The following is a 24968-nucleotide window of genomic DNA, read 5'->3' on the forward strand; positions in this document are numbered from 1 at the left end:
AAACCAAAAAGAAGGAGATGGAAATATGTAGCTAAGTTAACTGAGCACGTCCAAACATAAAAGTCTGGAATGACTCGTAGAAATGTTTGGAAGTTGACACTTTGTGCATGGGCTGAGAAACTGCTTTGATGGAGTTGTCAGCTAGAAGATGGAAAGAATTTCCTGAGAGCTAGAAGGAAGTGAATGTGTTTTCTCATGATTCAGAAAGCTGGGTTTCAGTGGCTGGATTGCGAGCAGGAGCTATCTGCAAAGGTGCAGCTAGCACAAGAAAAGTAGTTTCTAATTCTTACCCTGACCCCACACCCTGCCTTTAATTCTGCTTTTCCTAATCACGTTTACTACATTTGGATGGCTAAGAAAATGCTCCCTAAATCATTCTTCAACATGGAATGGCCCATGACCATACTATTTTATTTTTTTTTTTAAAATAAGAAATCTATATTTCTTATTTATATAAATTATTATATTATTGAATTCCTGGCTTCAATTAGGGGTTTCTAAACAGGCGGTCTGAATGCATGCTGCCAATTGAGAAAGGTCTCTAATTTGTGCAAAGTCTAAACTGTCCTGGGGCCCTGGCAGGGCTTCTGCTTATTCTCTAAGGCCAAAAGCATGCTAGAGATCCCTATGACGGTTTAATAGCACAGCTAATGAAGTTCCAGGGCCTAGGAGGCCTCTATGGCAGTATTTATTTTATTACTGCAAGGAAACTGTAGTTTTTCATTATTCAGAGAGTTCTACATTCTAGTTGTCAGTCTACTAAAAACAAAGGTAAAGCTAGGTTTAAATATCAATCTGTCTCTGGACTGGAGAAAATCTAAAGAGATTCACCTCAAAATCCTGGCTGATTTTGAGTCTTGTCACACCAAAGTCATACAATTATATTAATTTCATCACCTGCAAGTCAACAATCTAGCTGTGCAGTTGGTGATGTTGACAGGAATTTGTTTTTTACAATCATAGGACCCACTTTGACTATGAATGACTGGAAGGGGGAGAGGGGATGCACCTGACAAAGTGAAGCCAAGGTAATTTTTTAAAAAGGCTGGCCAAACTGACGAAGAGAGCTTTAAACTAGGAACAACACGACTCACAGTAAAGCGCAGTAGGAGTCAACAGTGCTGGAAAACAAAGTACAGGATGGTGGGAACAAGGGAGACCTCAGAAATAATAAAACAGAGCAAAAGGAAATTTACCTCAGGTACATGGAGCCTGGGAAAGACGTATTAGGAAGTGGAAGTGTGCTTGTGTTCACAAAGCTACATCGTTGAGATAAATGAGATATGGTGGGCAGCTGAAGCAATGACTCAGATCTGGGGACATTAATTTTTATCCATTGACTGTAGAGGTAGCTCAGAAGTTATACCTCAGTTTTAGATGGCTGTTCTTAGAGTTGAAACCTACTGTCAGTTTTAGATATTTTTTTTATTTTCCTCCAGCATCTGATTTTCAGAATGCTGAATATCTGGTTTCCTTAAAATCTATTTATTTGAGTGATATAAAAGCTTTTTTTTACTTCTGAAAGAACAGCTACTGCATTTATATAAAAAAACATGAACTGATGTTAAGAAAAACTCTTTTCACCATAGAACACATCCAAACACATGCAATGAATGTAGATATTGATGCCAAAAGCTATGAATTTCCTTCGAAACTACATGTAGGTTTAGTCCTTATGAGGCAAGAGCTAATTTGTCTGTCTCTCTATATATATATCTGTTGTTTAACTCAGTTGTCAGTCACATTTACCCTGCTGAAAAGAGCAGCTGAGATTAAATCCGGAAAGCAACCCAACAAGACTAGGATCCAAAACCTCTTCAGCTCTGTTGTTTTTTTTCAGTACTGTGAGAAATAAACATATCAAGTTAAATAAATCTCTTGTACGTACTCACAGTGAAAAATAATAATAATTGTGTAAGACTGTATTATTGGTGATTACACAAACATTGGGCTAAATTATAGAATAAAACGTACGGATTTGCATTTTTAAAATACCATGAGATAACCCAAACTTATCCATAAGAAAAGCTTGAGAAAGAGGTTAGATCTTCACTCTCTAACTTTGACTTAAGACACTTGAAAATCGACGAATACAAAGAAGCAAATTTCTAGGATACTATACTAAAACTTTTTGAGAAAAAAAAACATTTTGAGAATGAAAGTAAGACCTTTAATAGTAGTTCTTAACTTGGGCATGATGATTCAAGAGAGACAGATACTTTCTGAGGTGTCTGAGACGAACTGTGTGACTGCATATTGAACTGCATATGTAGGTGGAGCCGGAAGTGCTTCTGGCTTTAAAGGGCTGGCATAGTTTCTCTGTTGCCAACTTTGCTAAACAAGAGAGTGCTGTGGCTTTTTTTATGTCAAACTGCATATGTGCATTCTCAATATTGCTCAACATGAACGAAGAGGTTTTCAACAAGATTTCATTTTGATGTTGAGTCAATATTTTCATAGGCTGTCAGACTATTCCCAAATACTTTACATTTATGCATAGTTTCTGTGAAGAATCACTGTCAAGAGTAGAAAAGAATAAAGGAATTCTTTACCTATCTGAAAACAAAACATTTTAGTATTCCTTTCTGAAAATGAGAGAAAAAAACATGGGAAAAATATATATTTTCTAGTCTTTCAAATTGGGTATTTTTGTACTAAAGAAATAGATTTTTTTAAAAATAAATAAAGACAAAAGCAAGCTGTTCATTTGCAAGACTTCTGTTATGTGGCTGTTTAACTTGCAATTGTATTCTTACTTACAAATTTATTCTTGACCAATGCCAGGCTTAGGCAGATTCATAACTTCATCAGAACAATCAACACAACGAAACCCAGAAATGTATTGGATCATTAAAGTTTGCATGTCATTTGGGACTTATGATATTAGGCTATTGTGACTCAAGAAAACTCAAGTGATAATGTCTCATTTCTGTAACTTTTTGTAAAAATTTTAATAGAGACAAACCATCTTAGTTTTGTGCATTACATGATGTATCTTACTTCATGTAAAGAACAATAATTTAAAAAAAGAATAATCAATTAAAAGTTTTAAAATTTAAAGTTTTAAAACTAATTAATTAATTAATTAAAAGTTTTAAAAGTATCACCAGAGGCACCATGCAAAGATGCTAAGGAGGTGAGAGAAAGGGGTGCAGAAGAGATATGTCTTCAATTTCATGTTATTAAGAATAAAGGAATTAACAGGGCTAATGATATATTGAATTCTATTACCTGTACCAATTATAATGTTTTTTATCTGGCGGGGACTTCATCAGAGAATTCTGCAGCAGATTTTCCTATGTGTATGTACATGTGAATATGTAGGCATATAACACAGAGGAGATCTAAGAAAATAGTATTATAAAAAGTAAGAAACATATCGGTTATTCATTATGAATATAATACTAAGTACACAAGAATATTTGGCTGCTAGATATCGGAAGACAGAAAAAAAAGGGCCATTAGTTTTGTACATTGCTTACCACAAGCAAATTTCAGTGGGGTGTTTTCAAGAACAATACTACACCACTCAGTGACATGTAATCAAAAATGTATTTGCTCAGCAGGATGAGTATAGTGGGTAGATGGCAATCATATTCTAAGATTTACATTCCGAGACATGCATGCACACACACATTTCACACTGATGCTACTTAAGGTCCCAGCTCCTCTGGGATTTTTTACCATGAATCCATGATGGCTACTTCTGGCTGGCAGCCAGGAAAATCCCTACTGAGGACTACTGTGTGGACATAATATACAGTCTGTTGAAAAACAAACCCACTGTTCCAATATGTTCTGGTGTTGGCCTTGATGCACACCTTTAGCCATCAACACAAAATGTAGATATTATTCAGAAAGATTTGATTTGAGTCTAGAAAACAAGTCTTATGAGGAGCATCATAGGAAACTGGGGTTGTTTATTCTGGAAAAAAGGACGCTGAGGGGGGACTTTATTGCTTTTTACAGCTACCTGAAAGGTGGTTGTAGTGAGGCAGGTGTTGCTCTCTTCTCTCAAGTAACTAGCAATAGAACGAGAGGAAATGGCCTGAAGTTGTACTAGGGGAGATTTAGAATAGATATTACTTCACTGGAAAGATTATCAAGCATCGGAACAGGTTGCCTAGTGAAGTCATTGAGTAAACAGATGTGGTGGTTAGGGACGTTATTTAGTGTTGTCATGGTGTCAGGTAATCAGTTGGACTTGATTGTCTTAAAGATCTTTTCCAGTCTAAAAGATTCTGTGATTCTATTGAGTTTTATCAAAGTCTGGTGGGGACGGACCCCATTACTCTCAAATTACTCCAGCCTATTCCTTAATATTAAAGATGAGCACTGTCAACAATTTACGATTACTGATCTTCTCTATCAATTACCTTCATAAATGCATTTTTCTAACAGGGACAGCTTATTTATTTATTAAATTATATCTAATTATATTTGTATTAGATCTATTTATTAAATTGTATTTATATTGTTATATTTAATTTATTAAACATTTTATATAATGGTTCAATGTCAACATTCAGGGTGAAACTGACAGCATAGCCCAAGTGCACCAACATCATGCATGCAGCATCAGTAACAAAGAGAAGGAACTGGAAGCCTTTGTGTGGCAGGATAACTATCACTTGCTGTCACAGAAACATGGTAGGATGATTCTCATAACTGGAGCGCTGCAAAATTGCTACAAGATCTTTAGAAGGGATAGGCAAGGAAGGAGAGGTGGTGGGATAGCTCTGTATGTTTGGGAGGGTTTTGTTTGTATAGAGCTCAACGGTTATGATGATAAGGTTGTGTGCTTATGGGTAAGGATAAGGGGGAATATCAACAAGGCAGATATCCTGCTGGGAGTCTTATGGACCATCCAACTGACATGAGGGGGTAGACGAAGCATTCTACAAGCAGCTGGCAGTAATGTCACAATTGCTAACCCTTGTTCTTTTGGGAGACTTGAATTGCTGTAAATACAACACAGCAGAGGGGAAACCATCTAGCAGGATTCTGGAGTGTGTGCAAGATAACTTCCTGATGCAGCTGGTAAATGAGTATACCAGAGGACATGTCTCACTTGACCTGCTGTTTACAGAGAAAGACTGATGGGAGATGTGGTTGTCTGCAGTCATCTCAGGCTTAGTAACCACGAAACGATGGAGTTCTGTATTCTTGGTGAAGTAAGGAGAGGACAGGGGGCTGGCAGCAATACCACTACCATGGTCCTCTGGAGGGCAGACTTTGATTTGTTCAGTACACTGGTTGAGAGAGTCACTTGGAAGACAGTCCTGAAGGACAAAGGGGTCCAGGAAGGTTCAACATTCTTCAAGACAGAGGTCTTAAAGGTACAGAACAAGCTGTTCCCATGTGCTGCAAGATGAAAAGGCAGGGAAGACGATTGGCTTGGCTGAAAAGGGAGGTTTTGCTGGGACTCAGGAGAAATGGAAAGTTTATGACCTTCAGAAGAAGAGGCAGTCAACTCAAGGAGAGTACATAAATCTCATTAGGTTATGCAGAGACAAAATAAGAAAGGTGAAAGCCGGGCTAGAACTCCATTTGGTCACTTTCGTAAGGGATTAAAAAAAAAAAATTGTTTTTACAAATACATTAGTGACAAAAAGAGAGCCAAGGAAAATCTCCATCCCTTATTAGATGCTGGGGTGTGTGTGAATATTGCCACATTGCCACCAGGGATGAGGAGAAGACTGAGCTACTGAACGCCTTCTTTGCCTCAGTCTTTATTAGTCAGATTAGTTATTCCCAGGGTATTCAGCCCCCTTATCTGGAAGATAGGGATAGAGAGCAGAATAAACACCCCATAATCCAGGAGGAAGCAGTTAGCAACCTGATATGCCACCTTGACACTCATAAGTCTGTGGAGTCAGGTGGGATCCACCCAAGAGCACTGAGGAAGATGGTGGAGGAGCTTGCAAAGCCACTGTCTATCATTTATCAGCAACCCTGGTTAACGGGGGAAGTCCCAGATCACTGAAGACTTGCCAGTTTGATGCCCATCTACAAGAAGGGTCAGAAGGAGGATCCAGGGAAATGCAAGTCTGTCGGCCTGAGCCCAGTACTGGGGACTATTATGGATCCGTTCATCCTGAGTGCCTTTACTAGTCATGTGCAGGACAAGGAGGGGATCAGGCCCAGCCAGAATATGTTCATGAAAGATAGATTCTTCTTGACCACCCTGATCTCCTTCTGTGACCAGGTGACCTACCTAGTGGATGAGGGAAAGGTTGTGGATTTTATCTACCTGAACTTTAGTAGATTTTTTGACACTATCTCCCACAGTATTCACATAGAGAAGCCGGTAGCTCATGGTTTGGATAGATATACTCTTCACTGGGTAAAAAAAATAGCTAGATGGCCAAGCCCAGAGACTGGTGATGAACAGAGTTAAATCCAGCTGTGTGGTGTTCCCCAGGGTTCAGTGTTGGGGTCAGTATAGTTTAATATCTTTATTAATGATTTGAATGAGGGGATTGAGTGCTCCCTCAGCAATTTTGCAGGTGGCACCTAATTGGACAGGAGTGTCAATCTGCAGAGGGATCTGAACAAGGTGGATTCATGGGTTGAGGCCAAGCTTGTGAGATTCAACAAGGCCAAGTGCTGGGTCCTGCACTTGGGTCACAACAACCCTATGTATCGATACAGGTTTGGGGAAGAGTGACTGGAAAGTTGCCTGGTGGAAAAGGCTGAACATGAGCCAGCAGTGTGCTCAGGTGGCCAAGAAGGCAAATAGCATCCTGACTTGTATTACAGTTAGCTTGGCCAAGTGATTGTGTTCCTGTAACTTGGTAGTGGTGAGACCACACCTCAAATACTGTGTTCAGTTTTGGGCCTCTCACTACAAGAATGATATCAAGGTCCTGGAACGTGTCCAGGGAGGGCCACAAAGCTAGTGAAGGGTCTGGAGAGTGAGTCTTATGAGGAGTGCCTGAGGGAACTTGAGCTGTTTAGAGAAGAGAAGAGAAGAGAAGAGAAGAGAAGAGAAGAGAAGAGAAGAGAAGAGAAGAGAAGAGAAGAGAAGAGAAGAGAAGAGAAGAGAAGAGAAGAGAAGAGAAGAGAAGAGAAGAGAAGAGGAGAGAAGAGGAGAGGAGAGGAGAGGAGAGGAGAGGAGAGGAGAGGAGAGGAGAGGAGAGGAGAGGAGAGGAGAGGAGAGGAGAGGAGAGGAGAGGAGAGGAGAGGAGAGGAGAGGAGAGGAGAGGAGAGGAGAGGAGAGGAGAGGAGAGGAGAGGAGAGGAGAGGAGAGGAGAGGAGAGGAGAGGAGAGGAGAGGAGAGGAGAGGAGAGGAGAGGAGAGGAGAGGAGAGGAGAGGAGAGGAGAGGAGAGGAGAGGAGAGGAGAGGAGAGGAGAGGAGAGGAGAGGAGAGGAGAGGAGAGGAGAGGAGAGGAGAGGAGAGGAGAGGAGAGGAGAGAAGAGGAGAGGAGAGGAGAGAAGAGAAGAGAAGAGAAGAGAAGAGAAGAGAAGAGAAGAGAAGAGAAGAGAAGAGAAGAGAAGAGAAGAGAAGAGAAGAGAAGAGAAGAGAAGAGAAGAGAAGAGAAGAGAAGAGAAGAGAAGAGAAGAGAAGAGAAGAGAAGAGAAGAGAAGAGAAGAGAAGAGAAGGCTGAGGGGACACCTTATGCTTCTCTACAACTACTTGAAAGGAGTTTGTAGTGATGTCGGTGTTGATCTCATCTCCCAAGTAACTAGCCATAGTAAGAGAGGAAATAGCCTCAATTGCACCAGGGGAAGTTCAGATTTGATATTAGGAAAAATTTCTTTACTGAAAGAGTGGTGAAGTACTGGAACAGGCTATCCAGAGAAGGGGTGGAGTCACCATCCCTGGAGGTGCTAAAAAAATGTGTGGATGTGGCACTTCAGGAAATGGTTTAGTAAGCATTGGTGTTGACTAACAGTTATACTTGATGATCTCAGAAGTCTTGCACAACCTTAGTTATTCTATTATTCTATAATTCTATATTTTAACTTGGAAATCTTATTCATTAATATTATAATACAATTTTTGTTTACTAGTTGACTATTTCTGTAATTAATTTTTGTACTCTGCACTTTGGATCGGATATCAGACAGATGAAAATTTGATTCCAACAAATTTTTATGCATTTCAATATTTCAAATTTTGTTAAAATTTTTACTATACTGTTCAGTCAGATAGACATGATATTTTGAAAATAAAAAAACATCACATATACTTATCCCCATTGGTCACTCAGATCAATTTAAAGAGGAAACCATCAAAAACATAAAACACTGACTAAAATAACAGAAGATTCCTGAATGCAGTCCATTATGCCCCAAGTCATTCTCTGGGTGAAAAAAATATGCTTCACACTCTAACTATTTATTTTTCGTGTCTTATTATAAGCAAGCTGTAAGCATAGTTCACGGTGTGATAGATTTCCTTCCACAAAGTTTAGCTTCCCTCAGTCCCAACCCTTTGGCAAAGTTCTTTAGAGACATTTATCAGCAAGGGTCAATGACAGCAAGGTCACAACTACTGATACATCTCATGCATTTTTACATAGAATAATTGCCCTCTGAAAAAGAAGATATCTACAAACATACAGAAAAATCCAAGAAAATATTAATTTACCTAGAATAAAGACTAAATGCTGACAGACATACAGGAGTTCTACCACTTCATACTTAAAAATGTATAGAAAAAGAAAGTTAGACACTAATATTTTTAATGGAAGGTGATTGTATAAGATTTTTAGAAGCGTACCAACTTGTCTGGTACAGGGTAAAATTAATCAAATAACTTCTGCTGTAAATCTGCATTAATTCATCATTCATTTCACTGTCCCAAAAAAAATTCCCTTAAATGAAGGCCAGTGAGAGAAGAATAAAACAGAAAGATGTCTGATAGTACATTATGGGATACTCTTCTGGACAGCATCACTAATACAGCAGTATTTCATTGCACTTTCTGGAAAATTATTAATTAAACAGAAGCATATCTGAAACAAATTTATTGGAGTATTGTTCCCAAACTTGTTACTTCAAGAGACTGATCTAGGAATAGCTGTCTCTCTGATACTTGGTTGTGAATGTCCAGGTTTTATTCATGCAGCACTCCTCTTTGAAATCCCAGCGAAAGATCTTTCACATGACAAAATATATGCCTGTTTATTGATAAATCAGTGGGCACTTTTTTGGTGACCCACTGTTTTCTCTCAGCTCTGGTTCATATTGTTTTCCAACATCTAAGGAGTAAAGTGCATTGCAGCACTCTCTATTTACTCCCAGCGACGAAGGGCAGTTTGCTAGCATGGCAGTTAACTCACTTTTTTCTATTTTGATAAGTAATTGAAGCTCAAGAATTAAGAACTGAAATCAAGGTTATATGACCAGATGTATCTGTTTGCTATGAGACCATCTGCCTTTGAGCTGCTTCTTTCTCTCTGTCAGAATGACTAAATCAGATACAGCTGTCTAAACTTAAATTACGGTAAGAGTCATTCCTTGGTACTCAAAGAGTTATTTTATGAACAAACAGCACTATGAGTGGGGAAACAGTGTAAACAACTTAATCTTAAATCAGTACAATGACAGAAGTCTCTGAAGCCAAGAATTTACTGTCTTATTTTAGTGTCCTCATCAATTTATGACACTGTTCGCACCTTCCAGTAAATAAAAGATTATTTTAACACAAATGTATGCATATATACATATGTGCATGTGCATGAAAATATGACAGACATGGACACACACTCACACATATACAAAATATACACACAAATATTTTTTTAAAGCAGAGATGTGTCTGTAATACATATTGTCAGAGGAGGTAACAAAAAAATGGGATCTGGTCAAGCATTTCTTTATACTATCTAAACTAAGCCATGTGCTTAAATACCACAGGACTGAATGCAAGAGGAGGAGACAGAACTTACTACAAGGCAAATAGGCAGCCTCTGCTTCACCATATCTCCTTTTGATGAAGCTTTCCTGAGTTTTTATTGGAAAGTTGGGATGAGAAAGCAGGAGTATTTGGGAGGAAAGTGAGTTTCAAGAAAAGGTCATATATTGACTCATGCAGTAGCTAAAGGCTAGCACTTCCTGGATTATCCCAGTAACAGGCAAAAAAGTAGTAGTATGTCATTGTCAACTTATTTATATTAAAAGAATAATTCATTATATCGCTTTTATCTCTGCTGAAATCTCCTTCACCGTGACTTAACAAACCTAAGTGTTCATGTAAGTGTCTTAAACTAAGATAGTTAGCTTTTAGACATCAATCTAAGTTAGGGCAGCTGAATCCCATCTGTGGCTGGGAATCCCAGGTTTTAGACAATAGAGAGAAGTGCGTATTTCCAGGATGAAGCTCTTCTTATCTAATTTATCAGAGACAGCTGGGATAAGCTGTCTGTTTTATATACCCGTTTATAGAAAAAAATAAACAACTAGTTTAAGAAAAGATACACAACTGCTAGATGCTTCAATGATGTTATCCTTAAATGAATTTATTTCCCCTAGCTTCTATTGTTTTAGCTATTCTTACATAAAAGAAACACTATACTGTTGTTCCATCTAGGCTCAGTGATGGTAGTTCACATATCGACTGGAACCAGATTTGTGACTGATGGCAGCCATTAATATCTTCTAAGACAGCACTATATATACAGATATATTCACGTGTTATATTTAGGTTCATTAATCTAACTAGTTCAAGGAGAGAGCTTCTTTATCAGGTTTTCATAAAACAATTAATTGATGCAAATTTACCTTCTGTTCTGCATCATATGGCTTTGAAGGTTCATAAAATTCAATACTGGAACTCTATAATGAAAGTTAATTTCACAATTTAATCATCTATAACTGGGGGTTGTATACTTATGAACCTAATTCTACAGTTTTTTGGTAACTAATGTGGAATAAATCTTGCCTTTTCCAAGAAGACTGCAATCAGAAGATATTGGAAAGCTAGAAATATTAGTTTTAAATGTCCCATCTGCTTTGTATTCTAGTTATTACATTCAGTACGTACTGCCTGACTGTTTCTCAGGCAGTTTACACACCTGCTGCATAGGTTTGTAAAGATCCACAGACACCGTACATGTCATTTCCCTCCTTCAAGCCTATCCAAGCTTTAGACTAGTCATGGTGTTGTGATTAATTTTGATCCCACAGAACATTTCTTCACCTTTATGTGTACCACCAATGCACCTCTCCAGAAGAGGTGAAGAACAAGGAACACATAAATATTTTAGGAAACACATTTGGAACAAGATATGGTGATTTATTGTCTCAGAAAAGATACAGAAAATAATTAAAAATAAACTGACTGTAATGAGCCAAAAGAAAAATGCAGATTCTGACAGAGAACTTATCATAGTGTTGATGGCATTAAGATCCAGAGTTGTAAACTAATAGGGAAAAGAGTACCAGCATCAGATACTACATAGAAGACTCATTCTCATATGCTGGGAAAAAGCATGACATTATATCAGTTCTAGATGTCACCACTGAAATTTTAAAAAAAACCACTACAATTAAATACTTGACAAAATATTTACTTACTGATCCTAAAAGTGCTTGCAGTGCACAGATTTTTCATATGCAAGTCTGTGAAAGATCAAGAAACACCAGTATCATTTATTTCTGTTGTGTATTCCTTCGTAACAATTTCTGGCCTTATGCAAAACTTGAAGGCAAAGGTTATATTATAAACATCTTTCCTTTAAATATTTTCATAAATGGATGTAGTAAAATGAAAAAAAAAAGGTGCACAGAGATTTGTTTTAGAAAGCTGTAATAGAAATGAGAAGGAAAGATTCACCAAGAATCATCTGCTATTTAATATATCAGTATGAGCAATGGAATATATGAATTAACCTCTTCTGCTTTTTCCTTTTCTGATCTGGGACTTCTATCTATTGTTCAACTTTACAAATATCATTCCAAGGTCTGGCATTTATTCTAAGTAACTTATTAAAACAAAGATGAGGAGAGAATCTGTATGCACAATAGTTAGTTGTCCACAATAAAATCTCACATACAAAACAAAACACTCTATCTAATTCTTTGTAATGAAATGAATGAATTCATTATTTATTTGTACTTTGTTATGTCTGAAGAGTTATCTTAGCAGTCACTGTTTGGAGATTAATTCACCATTGTCCAACTTAACATATTTTTGACAGTAACCAGAATTTTGAAGTGATTGTGACCCAGAACTCTTATAAGGTTGTTTTGGAGAAGATAATGATACCTTGTCCTGTTGTGAAGTCTCCATGAGGATGGCCAGTCCTGAAGTTTTAAATTAAGTGAAAAGGCTTGCACAGGTCTGGCATGACAAAAGCAGTGCAACGTTGACAGCTAAATTCTTTTTTTGATGAAGATCAGAGAAGCCGCAAGTAAGAGTATACAAACTGTAACACAAATTCATGTTCCAGAAACATTTTATGGTTTAGTATTATACAATGACCTTGCCAAACCCATCGTCTTCCCAGGCACAGAGGTAAGGTTGACATGTCAATAGTTCCCAGGGTCCTCCTTTCTATCCTTTTTAAAAATTGCTGCAATATTCCCCTTTTTCTAGTCACCAGGGACTTTACTTGACTAAAATTACTTTTCAAATATCACAGAGTGGCTTGGTAACCACATCAACTAATTCCGTCAGTCCTATGGGATGTATCTATCAGGTCCCATAGAGTTATCTATGTCTGGGTTCCTCAGGTGGGGATGAACCTGATCTTCTCTTACAGTGGGAGGGACTTTTCTCCCCCAGCTTTTGCCTTGTGTTCCATCCACTCAAGAGGTGTGGGAAGAAGGTTGCCAGTGAAGACTGAGGCAAAAAGTTGTTGAATACCTAGCCTTCTCCTTGTCCATTTTTACCAGTTTGCCAATTGTGTTCACTGGGGACATATTCTTTCTTTGACCTTCCTTTTCTGGCTCATATACCTGTCAAAGCCTTTCTTATTATTCTTTGCATTCCTTGCCAAGCTGAGCTCCAGCTGCACTTCGTCTTTCTGACCTCATCCCAGAACAACTGGACATCCTCCCTATAATCTTCCCAGGATGCCTGTCCCTTCTTCCACTGCACATACATTTCCTTCTTGACCTCTAATTTGACCAACAGGTCTCAACTCAGTCCTGTCGATCTCTTGCCTTCCTTTCCTGAGTTCTTACACCTGGGGCTTGAGAGCTCTTGTGATCTATGGAATATGAGGTCTATGACTCACATTCCAGGCTTTATACAGCACAGAAACAAAATGTGTCAAATACCAATGAGAAATGGATTCCAAGGCTAACAATGTGGTTTTGTGGAGATGCAGCACTACTCTCCCATAGGCAACAAACCACTTTCTGATCAGGACATTTTCATTAAACACATCTTAAAAAATTGCATCAGCAGAGAGGTATCTGTGGGGATTATGAAAATAAGAGTTTTGGGGGGCATAAAATTATACAAAGGGTTTGCTTTAAAGCTAACAAAGGCAGGCAGTCATTTGTGTCTACACTACCAGCCCCAGTTTACTTGTACCTGACCATCATCATTTGTTTGGTAGAGGCTGTGTGTTCTCAGTCTCAGTTTAATGAAAATAAATTGGGTTACCTTAAAATGTGCAAATAGCAGGTTTTCTTTATTCCAGGTCATTTTGACTAATGTGAATTACAGAGCACTTTTAACAACACAGTAAGGAGATCTAATGGGGAGAATAATTTCAGGTAGAAGGAAAAGGGACAGCAGGGCTAAACTGGCAATGGTAACCTTTTCTGTTAATATGGCTGAATCACAAAAAGGCTGTTTATCCACAGGATAGAGGTGCCAATGGCAAGTATGCAACATCAGAAATGCACAAGTAATACTAATTGTGACGGGTTAGGAAAGAAACATCAGTATCAATGCAATCCAGAGATAAGTGCTGTTACAAAGCTGAATAATAAGACTCAAGCAGAGGCAGATTCATGAAGAATTCTGGTATTTTTGCCAGAATCCACACTGTCTTGCTATGAGCAGCTATCACATTATCAGATACAGCCAGCTCAGATAGTTGTCAAGGGTGGAGGAAGTCTTTGTTGCGTTTTGGCGTGGGAGTGACAACCATAGGTTTCACTGTACCAGATGGGCAAACCTGTGGCATCTGAACAGTTTAAGTGTGGATCTGTTGCAGAAACTCTGATATGAATAGCTGCAGGCAAGATTTCCTGGTGGAAAGCCTTCTGGATCTGCACCAGAAGTGAGGAAATGAGCCAGCACTAACTGGTGAGCCAACATCAGCAGATCTCTCAGGACTCAGCTGTCTGCTCATCCCACTGTCAGTCCAACAATCATTGCATAAGTAACTGTCTAAGGAGTACAAATATCTTCTGTCTGTGGACTGGTCTTGACTCCTCTGCCACAGGTTATATGTGACTTTCGGCTATGGGAAGATTTTTTAATACTGAGATCTTTGCAAGAAAAAATAAGCCATGCCTGAACTACATAACATACATTGTTGACCATTCAAAAAAAATATAACAACATTTCTCATTGTGTTGCAATAAACAGTGTCCAACTGAAAGCAGAAATCTATGATACAGCTGGTTTAGTAGAGTCAGTGGTACAAATCTTGTTTCAGCGAACAGAGGTGGCAATAGATATATGAATCACTTTCATATAGCGTCATCAGAGAATTCCTTTAGAAATTCCTAATTTCCTTGTTGCCTCCCTGTGTCTTCATCTCAGAAATGAAGATGATCTCAACAGTTAGTAGTTACTGAACTTTACAATGCAGCAATGCATCCACCTCAGTGCTTGTGAGTGAAAATTATGTAAGTCATTGCAAGTGTCAAATCAACTCCAGATACCCCAGTTCTGTCCAGAATTTTTTTCCTACTGTTCATGGAAAATATGCTTTTCCTTCCCTTTTAAATTTTTTTTATGCTGACCTTTTAATTTTCACTGAAAAAAAAAAAAAAAAAAAAAGCAAAAACGAAACCAGACCACCAGTTTTACTTTAGAATAAAGGCTGGTAAGTCAATTTGATAAGACACGCAGTTGTTGCTGTTGTTGTTACAGAAGTATTCATCAATCTAAATTCAATTTTGAGTCAATATAAAGTACCAAGAAAATTTCAGAACATCTTTATGACTCAGAACATTTACACTTCCCAATGAGACAGAAGGCTGTTCATTGCATTAACATTTGGACCAAGGGGTTATTTGTGTATGCTTAAATGAATGACTCCTTAAACATCCTTGTTTTACCTGTTAGTGCTGGGGTTCATTGCACCTTAAATGGATGATGACCAAGGTTCATGTCTACTGATGCATAATGCATGCTTTGTGTCCCCCTAATGATAAAGCATTGCCATGAGTTTGTAGACAAATAAGATCGATTTATTGCTACTTTTGCTCTAGTAAAGTTGAAGGCAACTGGATTATATCATCAAAATTTGTTTTCAGTCTCTGTCCTGGAAACCAGGCAGAAAAGGCAGCTGCACAGAATGACTAGGAATTACAGTTTGCACAAATTTTACTACTTAGTTTCTTTATTATTGGTAAGAGTAGATTTGGCTTTTATACTCTTCAGTGCTGCATTCTATTAGCTGAATGTTGTAAGAAAAATCTGTGCAACACAATACAATTTTAAGGCACCTGGCTGGAGCTTGATTTTTTGTTGTTGGTGGTGGTTTTAGAATTATTTGTATTTGTAGTAGCCAAGAACACGACAAATTCTCAGAATAAACTTCACGGACCTCACTCCATCCAGCTGCTCATGGCTTAAGTGTGGCAGTCTTTCACTGGCATCCATAGCTGCTAGAAAAGAATGACACTCTGCCAACACAATATCAGTGTTGGATATAAAGGAATGTGGAAAGATAAGTGCCAGAGTCTGGCCAGCTACATTGTGTGTGGCCAGAATTTTTCACTGAGTTCACATGTGTCCTGTGATACTGTTTGTGCACCTTCTGTCCAGATATATTTGAACACACTAGGGAGTAACATCCTAATCATCTGTTACCTGATGTCCATCTGCTATCCCAAATACCATGTGTCCTCTGTAAAAGTTACTAATATTTTCCTGTGTCTCATTACTTTTATTGTATGCAGGATATTCTGTTTTGTTAAATAATAGATCCATTAGAGGTAGTATTCCTATCACCTAACCTTAGACTTCTGAAAGTCTGATGCTTGGATTAGACTGCAACATCGGTTCCCACTACAGCCAAAGGCTATTTAGGCATCTCTAAAGGGAGTTTCATCCCTTTCTGAGATAGATTTAAGGGATGGTGAACTCTCCTCTGAAGGCAATTTTCTCTTTCTTCTGAATACACAGAGGACCTAATATCATTGGTTTAGGTGCTGAAGTTAGACTGTAATGACATACAAGAAAGACTAACATTAATCTGACTAAATGTAGTCATCTATAACCGCAGATTCTTCTTATAATCTTTCAAAAGACACGTGTGCAATGCATCTCATTCTACAGTTAGATGTCTAAAACTAGTGAGGTAAATCACATAACAGAGCTATTCTTTCTACTGTATTGAGTACAGTCAGGTACATAAAGTCACTACCACAGATGTTGTTCAGACGTATCCCACCACAAATAACATCCTTTACAAAAGGCTTAATAATGATGTCTTTGTACAAAGACCACTTACCAATTCAACTTCTGTGTTGTGAATATAATTATTTTTACCTGTGCTGGACAGGCATTACATGAAGGAATACTAGTCACATACATATATTTATTCCCTGTATTCTTGTTATTGCATTTGAGACTTGAAGTTTAGGTCCTACTCAGCCTGAAATTCACTGGCAACTCCCATTGATTTAAATCAAGCTAGGAAAGCAACCTTCAGTATCTAGTGGTTTTGTTTTGATTGTTTTATTCTCTGCAAAAGAAAAAATACTTATTGCTATCAGGGTTCTTCAAATTTCAGATACATGAAGACCAAGGTTCAAGTCTCCTGGTGGATTATAGTTTTCTTGTGTTTCCATAATAGTGCACCATTACCCTGAGCTTATGAATAGAAGCAGGAATCAGATCAGGAAGGGAAAGCAAGTTACAAGTGGGGAAGGGTGCTTTTTTTCTTTTTTTTTTTTTATTATTTTTTGGGGGTTTTTTGTTCAAGACATGACGTCTAACTTTAAAGTAGTAAATTCATATTTTGTCACTCAGTCAAGCTGACTAATTTCTGGAAGTGGTCAGCACTCAGGAATTGTCACCGCAAGTCAATGTTTCATAACAAATTCTATCAAAAGAAAAGCAACCATTACTTGTTCCTGTGGAAAAAACATCTTTTCTTGAGTGAGTCATATGTGAATTTCTTACACCTCCTCTCTGCAGGCATCCCCAGAGGATATGAACTTTTAGACCACATCAGGTACACCAGTGGCTACGAAGCTCAACTTACTGCATCTCTTGCTTTTAGCCCTCAAAATCTTAAGGTAGAAGGCCCAGGGATTCTATCAGTCATAACAAATCAGCAAAAGATTCTCATTGGCTCTGAAGGTCATCAGATTAGATCCTATATGAACTCACATATCAAAAATTATAAAACTTACAAAGACTGATACAAGTTCCCTTCTAAACTCATTGGAATAACATATTGGTTACTTAGATTGACTGAAAATAAAATAAAAACATCTCTCACTGTGTCTTTCTCTCTAAGCTTACATCCCTCCCTAAAATCAAAATGGAATAAAACGAAGGGAAATTTTCTGTAGACCAAGGATTAAAGGAGATAAAAGCTAATATGTCTGTCAGCCTGGCAAGTAATAGCAGCTGCACTAGAGACAGTTGACCACCAAATGGTATCCTAGCAACATACAGTAGCATCGTTATACATAGTGTTATCAAGCCAAATTTATCCTTTTCAGTATCTTAGTTTAAAGAGAGCAGGGATGAATGCAAAGCAAAGGATGAAAATGGATACTATGAGAAAGACAATACAAGGGTTTAATTTAAGCAAAGGTTATATGGAATATCTGCGTTAAATGAATGAAGGCCATAGCATTTCTGTGACAAAGAAAAATACCTACCAGTGGTAAGGCAAACCCAGACAATAATGATTCAATCTGCTTTCAGAATAGTAATCCTGTCTATAGGCTAGTTTGGAATAAAATTTGCAGTATAACTTCTCTTTAATTCCATTTACATATTTCCATTTAATTGGGGAAAGGCATAAAGAAATGTATTTTAATTTCTCAGTACGTCTAAATTTAAAAAAAAATCTTTAGGAAAATCCACCTATAAATTGCGGCTTTCAAAAACATTTAGAGATTTCATTGTTTTTAACATTAAATTGGATAATTACAGCTCTGTTCACAAACTTTGAAAATTGAGCAGCTTCCTCTTTACAGACCATGAATTGCCTTCTATTCTCGTTTTACATTTAGAACCATTGATCCCACACTGTCTATACAATTTACCAATGAGTGTTATGATCACAACTGTAAATATCTTTGTCAAAGAGAGGACAAATGAAGGTATGTGCAGATTAATTACAGGATGTATCCTTTCTTCAGCTTTGAGCAAAGATTAAAAGAACCCACTAAGCATCTAGACATAGTGTACTAGAAGACCTAGACTCTCCTGTCCTTTGTAAACTAGAATGGTTTCACATTTCCAAGCTGAAATGAGGACACCTATCCTCAAGTAGGGGTTTGGTTGAATGTAACAAGACTACTGATATTACAGGCAGAATAAAAGGCAGGTAGGATAGTAGTTTTTACTAAAAGTTGCTCCTGCAAGCATGACCTTAACCAGAATGTAAAATTGTCTCCCTTCAGTAGCAGATGTTCTGCCAAGTAAGCAGTACATTGCAAATATAACGACGGTTTGCCAAGCTACTGATCACTGATCATTTTTAACTTGTAGTCTAAATATTTTCCTTGCAGAGGATACATACCGCAGGGAATGGATTTGCAAAGCTATGTTTTATGATATACTAAGCATTTTTGTATGCACCAGAAAATGTGTGTGAAAAAGGTTTCCACATGAAACTCTGCAGTAGAGGGTTCTTTGGAGACTTAGCTGGGGAAAAAAAAATAAAATCTCTTTTAAATTATGCATTTTTTAAGATGGCTTAATTGAATTAAGTTTTTAATCCAAGGTTCAGTCTCTCCCCTAATTTGTATTTTTAATCCCTTTCGATGATCTGTTTTGGAAAAGGCAATTTAGCTTCTTGTCCTTTGTTATTTATGCAGATGACAGAAATCCCCTTTCTTTTCCAACTATTCTGGCAATTCTAATGCTCAGTGGTAGTACTTCCTCATCGTATCAGTTGATATCTTCTTTAGCTTCTAAGAAAAGAGTCTGCCCATAGGCATATTTTAACATAATAGAATAATTTATCCTACTCTATCGAGTTCCAAGGTTACTTTCTACTCTGCCCCCAAATGTCCCTGCATTCATGTAGCAAATCAGAAGGAAAAAAAAAATACAATCACCCAAAAGTCAGATACATTTTCTTCTTGTAATCTGGCCACCACTATGCAGACTGTATGTTTCTGATTAGCATTCCCTGAGCAATATATCAAAAGGATACTGGACAAGAAAGAGCCTGAGAGATGACAGGAAAACTGCCCTCTGTTAGCTGGCAGACACGTTGATTGAGACCTGTAACATATGTGCTGAATATTTGTCTGTGAAACAAATACATCTTCAGTAGCTTAGTCTGTATCAGCAAGACAACAAGCCAGACCTCTTCTAAAAATGCCTTAGATATAGTCATAAGGCAAGTTATAACTTTCATATACACATGAATATGAATGAAGAGATTCAAAGTTTCTGTAGTCTACCAAAGCAAACATGCATCTCAAAAGGCTGTGGATTTTCAGCACATGTAATTTCTGCTTTATTTTATTTCACTAGGCTAATCCTTGATAAGAGGGAAGCTAAGGACGCAGTATTCCTGTTCACAAGGAAGAGAATACCATTGTCAGTAAGAAGCTAAAACAATCCTCAGTTTTACCTTTCTTCTTGACAAAATATTAAATGAAACAGATAAGTCTTTGGAACCATGGGACAATACAAATGCAAAGCAATTAAAAAGAATTCATAGAAAGGAAACGGCACAAGGCTTTGAGCTTTTATGTGGCACTAAATAATGTTCCAGGGATATTAGCAACTTGGCAGCTAACTGAGCGGGCCACTTCAGAGAAATCATATCAAAAATGTGCTGGAACAATCTAGCTTGGTTGATTAGTGTAAGAATTTATGAAGGCATTATATGAATTGTTTTCGTGTAATAGTAAAAACTGGCTTTAGCGACTCAAGTGGTCATTTCCATTTCTATAATTCCATTTTCACCTAGATTTCTTTTAAATTCTGAGGACATTTGTGACAGAAGTGAAATTCATGTAAGAATTTGGTACCGATTCTTAGGGACTTTAATCTTGAGAATTTTTAGGGTAGAAGAGAAGCACATCTCCTTTAAGACAGTCTTTTAATTTGTATTACGTACTGGATGAAGTCTGCACTTCATAAATCAGATACAATAAAGCAAATGTCCTATATTTTGTGAGCAGAGTGGGGAAAAAAAGATGAAATAAAGGCCAAACAAAAACCAATACAATTTTGGGTACAATTCTAGTTTGCTTGTCAAAGGAAGTTCCACTCGTCGACAGGCAGACCTTGTGCCATCTGTGTTAAGTGAGTGCATTGCAAGCACCTGGAGCTACAAGGAACACTTTTCTTTTTAATTCTTTCTTGTAAAACAGGTGGGGAAAACCACAGCTAGTATTGTTATGTTATGTTTAAATATGAGAAAAGCATCATCTAGTCTCACTGCTGCCTTTCAGCTAGACACCTATGTATTTGGACTCCCAGGTTTTAATCAGCAGAAGCATGTTAGCGCTCAGGACACTACATTGCTGTGCGCTGTTAGCAAAGAAGGGGAAAGAGGCCACAGTGACCTAGTACTTATGTAATGGCAGTATACTGATTAGAAGAGATTATAGATTGCTGAATGCAAAGCTCTAGTTTAATGAGCATTTTAAGGGCAATGCAAGAAATCATGCTATCTGTAAGCCCTATGAAGTTATGGGACAAATGGTAGGATTCACAGATGCACAAATTCAAATGTAAAAAAGGGGACAATTATAGCCTTCCAAAGCTGTTTCTTGTACACATGGCTGCAGGATTTCTCCTAAAAAAAAAAAAAACAGATGAAAGTTTATAAGGCCCCATTTTCACAAAGGCCTGAAGGAGAATAAAATACCTTTGAAGTGGAATTAGGAGCCTTAAACTGAAAAGAGCAGTCCAGGAAAATCCTGCCCTACACACTGAAGCATTTGGGATTCTATGGGGATTTAAAGGTTTATAGCCAAATATTTCTAATTCAGCTAAATGTGTGGAGTCAGTAGGCTATGTGCTGCTTCTGATACAACAATAAAGAATTTAGGACACAAAACATTGGCATTCTTAAGCTTAGCAGATGAAATCAATCTTAACAGTTGGAATACTGCAGTTTAACTTTTTGCAAAAGGGAGAGGTCACATAGATGCGATCTAGGAGTTTTTCAAGGAAGAAGAAGCGTGGTCTGCAAAGGATGGCTAGAATATTCAGCTGAGGAGAACAGGCGGTTCATTTTCATTTGGTTATTTCTATTCTTGCTATCCAGTGATTATCTAAAGTAAAATGCAGAAGGACCATTGCTTATACTACAGATATGACAGCTAAGGCATAACGCTGAGATGTGAAACCCGTAAATTTTAAATCTTCATAGTCTCGTGATGGCCTAAATAAACCACAGTCCTTCTGGATAATCGCTCTACCAGTAAGTAGTCTTGCAATAAATACTATGTCAGATTAAGAATCTTTGGGCTCCAAATTCTGGCTTTGTGGAGGTACTTTACTTCATCTCTGAGGCAATTGTTTATATTAATGCAAAAAAGAGCATCGGATATAGCCCACTATTGACATTTCCTTTGTGGCTCGATGTGCACCCAATAAGCTGGTTATTTTAAGCCCTACTGCAGGAGTAATGAGATCCGTCCTATTCTAACCACATTGTATTTTTTAACTTCTGAAGTTGAGCATGCAAACTTGATTGGTCACAACACTGAACACTGCAATATTTAAGTCATTGTTTCTTTTTACGTCACTGATATGAAGACTAGATTTCCCACCCCAAAGTAAGTTTTTGTCCATTATTTTATTTTCTTGGTTCTGCTCACTGTTCACTCATTTCTTTGCAAGATGAATAGGTTTAGTTCTCTAAATCTCAGTTTGATTTCTAATTTCTTGTGTAGTTTAAGTATGGACACGAGTAGCAAAAGCAGTATTCTAAAATTTATCATATTAATGTAGAATACAGAGCCAAATTATTCCTTATTTTATGTGAAGGAATTTTTGTCATAGGATTGTACTACTAGCTTTGACTGAGAAAAGCAATTAGACTGATTTCTTGATCGACTGATGCTCTCTTTGCTTCTGGCTGCATTAAGAACTGTTATGTTGAATTACTGCCATTAAAGCAAACAGTTTTGATATCTCTGAAATAGTACTTTTACCCTGCTATTTAGTCTGAGCAATTTTTGTACCTCTGCACGCTTCATCATCCTAAGGCTTTATAGTTCATCTTAATAGATCCCAACCTGTAATCTGAAGACCACTCAAGACCTGTAGAACTGTACCTCTTTTTTTAATGTTGATTATTTAAAGTTGGTTTTGAAGACTGTTGTATAGCTCAGAAGAAATTTTAATGGGGGCCTGTATGTAGCAAAAAAAAACCCCAAAATGAAGACAGAACGACTCCTTTAGGTTGCAGGGGTAACCTGCTGTTCAAAAGACTTTAGCCCAGGGTAACCACTGCGAGAACTCTTTGAGTGTACCAGTGCTATCAGGGGTGGTTTTGCCTCTCCAGACAAGTTAAAGTGATTCAGCAGGTTTTTTGCTTACTCACAAGCCACAAAGCCCCCCTCCCTGCTCTGAATTACACCTCCTAAATGCTAAGGCAGCAAGGTGTTAAACTGCCCAAGGCCTACAGAACATGTATTTTCACATCAAGACAAGTGTTTAAGACATACAAACAAATGATTTAAGAGAAATAAAGAAATTGATCTTCATGCCCACTATTAGAAGAAAGAAAAGAAAAAATAATAACTTTTCAGCTTTCCTTCGGAGTCACTAGGGAGGAGCTAGGATTCGTCTGTTTTTTTACTTACTTATTTTTAAAATAAAATTAAAATTTCTGTGGATTAAGTAGGTGGGAATTGGACAGTAACCACTGAAATTTTAAAAGTTGTTGAACTTCTTACTCAAGAAATCAGAAAATCTGAGCAAGTTGGTCTGTTTCCTTATACTTGTCTACAGGCTTGTAAAAGCATATTGTGCGAACAATTACAGCCTATGTTTGGAAAAGATAAGAACTAAATCATGGATTTAAAAAGACATTATTTTTAAATGAACCAAATAATTTTTATAGCATAAGTCGACTAATTGATAATTATAACATTATCTCAATGAGAAATTTACAGTGTATGTGTAGGAACGTAGGAAAGCATTAAATAATAGAACGGTTATTTCTGGATTTAATAAAATATAGTGTAGTAATTCACTAAAAGGAATTAATTTTTTTCAAAGTGCTGAATTCAACTTTTAAGAGGTTATTTCATAGTTAGTGTGTGTGGTCATGAAAGAATACTTTCATTAAGAAGCATCAGAAGCATCTATTTAAACCAAGTTTCTTAAGTTTAATATCACATCTCTTTTTATGTAGTTAAGAAAAACTTAACTCTTGCTGTAGTTAGAGATTCACTATTTTTCCTGTGCAAAGAAAAGAGATTAATATTTATGAATTGTGACTCAGATTAAGATTTATGTATTCCTTCCACAAAAGTGAGCTTACTGAATCACCATTTTCCCTCACCTGAATTGCAGGTACCTTTTCCTTGGAAGGAAACTGAATTTATAAATATATATTGTGCAGTGAGCATACCAAGGTTTAAAACACACCTGCTGAAGGCTGAGTGGCTATGAATGGCAAATGTAAGTAGATTTCATATCAGGAATAATTTCCCCTTCAAAAAATGAACTTGAAATAACAATGACAAGAAAATTTTAAAGTTTAATGCCTTTTCATAATTTTACTTGTTTTTAAGGAGAGTGTGTTGTTGTTGTTGTTGTTGTTATTATTATTATTATATGTAAAATGTGGAAATAAAATCAGGGTACAAGATAAAATAATGGACTGCTTAGTACTGAAATAACTTGCTCCTTTTTCTTTCTGCTAGAAATTTGTATGATTTTCTGTGCTTTCTTCAGTGTTTCAGATTCTTCAGCATTAGTATCTAAGTTGGTAATAATGACTTAATAAAACTCTTTTGATTTCAGGAAGAATATTAATGGATAATTAAAAAGAAGTTCAATAAATCACATTTTGGTGCACCATTTTTGAATTTATAAAGTTTCTTACATGTTGTATTCCTTAGTTGTTTTCATCATTTACAGTGCATATGCACCCCTCAGAAAATCAGGAATCCAGTGACATCTGAAAGCTCTGAGCACCCAATGCCTGTGAAAATAAATACAGCTTAAAACAAGACAAAGGCAAGACTTTTGAGAATCTGCAAATCTGCAGTGTCAATAATCACAGTACAGAATAGACCCACGCAAAATACTCTTGTTTTGTTTCCTTTGCTTTTTAGACAATGGAAAGTGTAGCTTTGAGAATAATCATATATTTTCATGCAGCATTACATGTTGCCATGGCCAATTGGTAGGAATCAAGAGTAAGAAGGGAAATTGAAGTTGTCATCCTAAACACCTTGTCAGTATTTCAATTAGCTCTGAAACATTGTGAGTCAGGATGCATCTGTCCATAATTGGTAGTGCATTTGGAATATTTTGATATCAAACTCTTTCAAAGTGTCATTATATGCAACATATTTCTTTGAAACAGCTTTTTGTCTGTGTAAGAGGGGACTTTCTGGAAAGTTAATGTATTTGAAATTTTTAGTAAATATCTCTTCATTTTTTTAAGACATTCTAGTTTAATATATGTGTTAGATCACTGAATAAC

Source organism: Cuculus canorus, chromosome 1, assembly GCF_017976375.1.
Source record: "Cuculus canorus isolate bCucCan1 chromosome 1, bCucCan1.pri, whole genome shotgun sequence".
Taxonomy (NCBI): domain Eukaryota; kingdom Metazoa; phylum Chordata; class Aves; order Cuculiformes; family Cuculidae; genus Cuculus; species Cuculus canorus.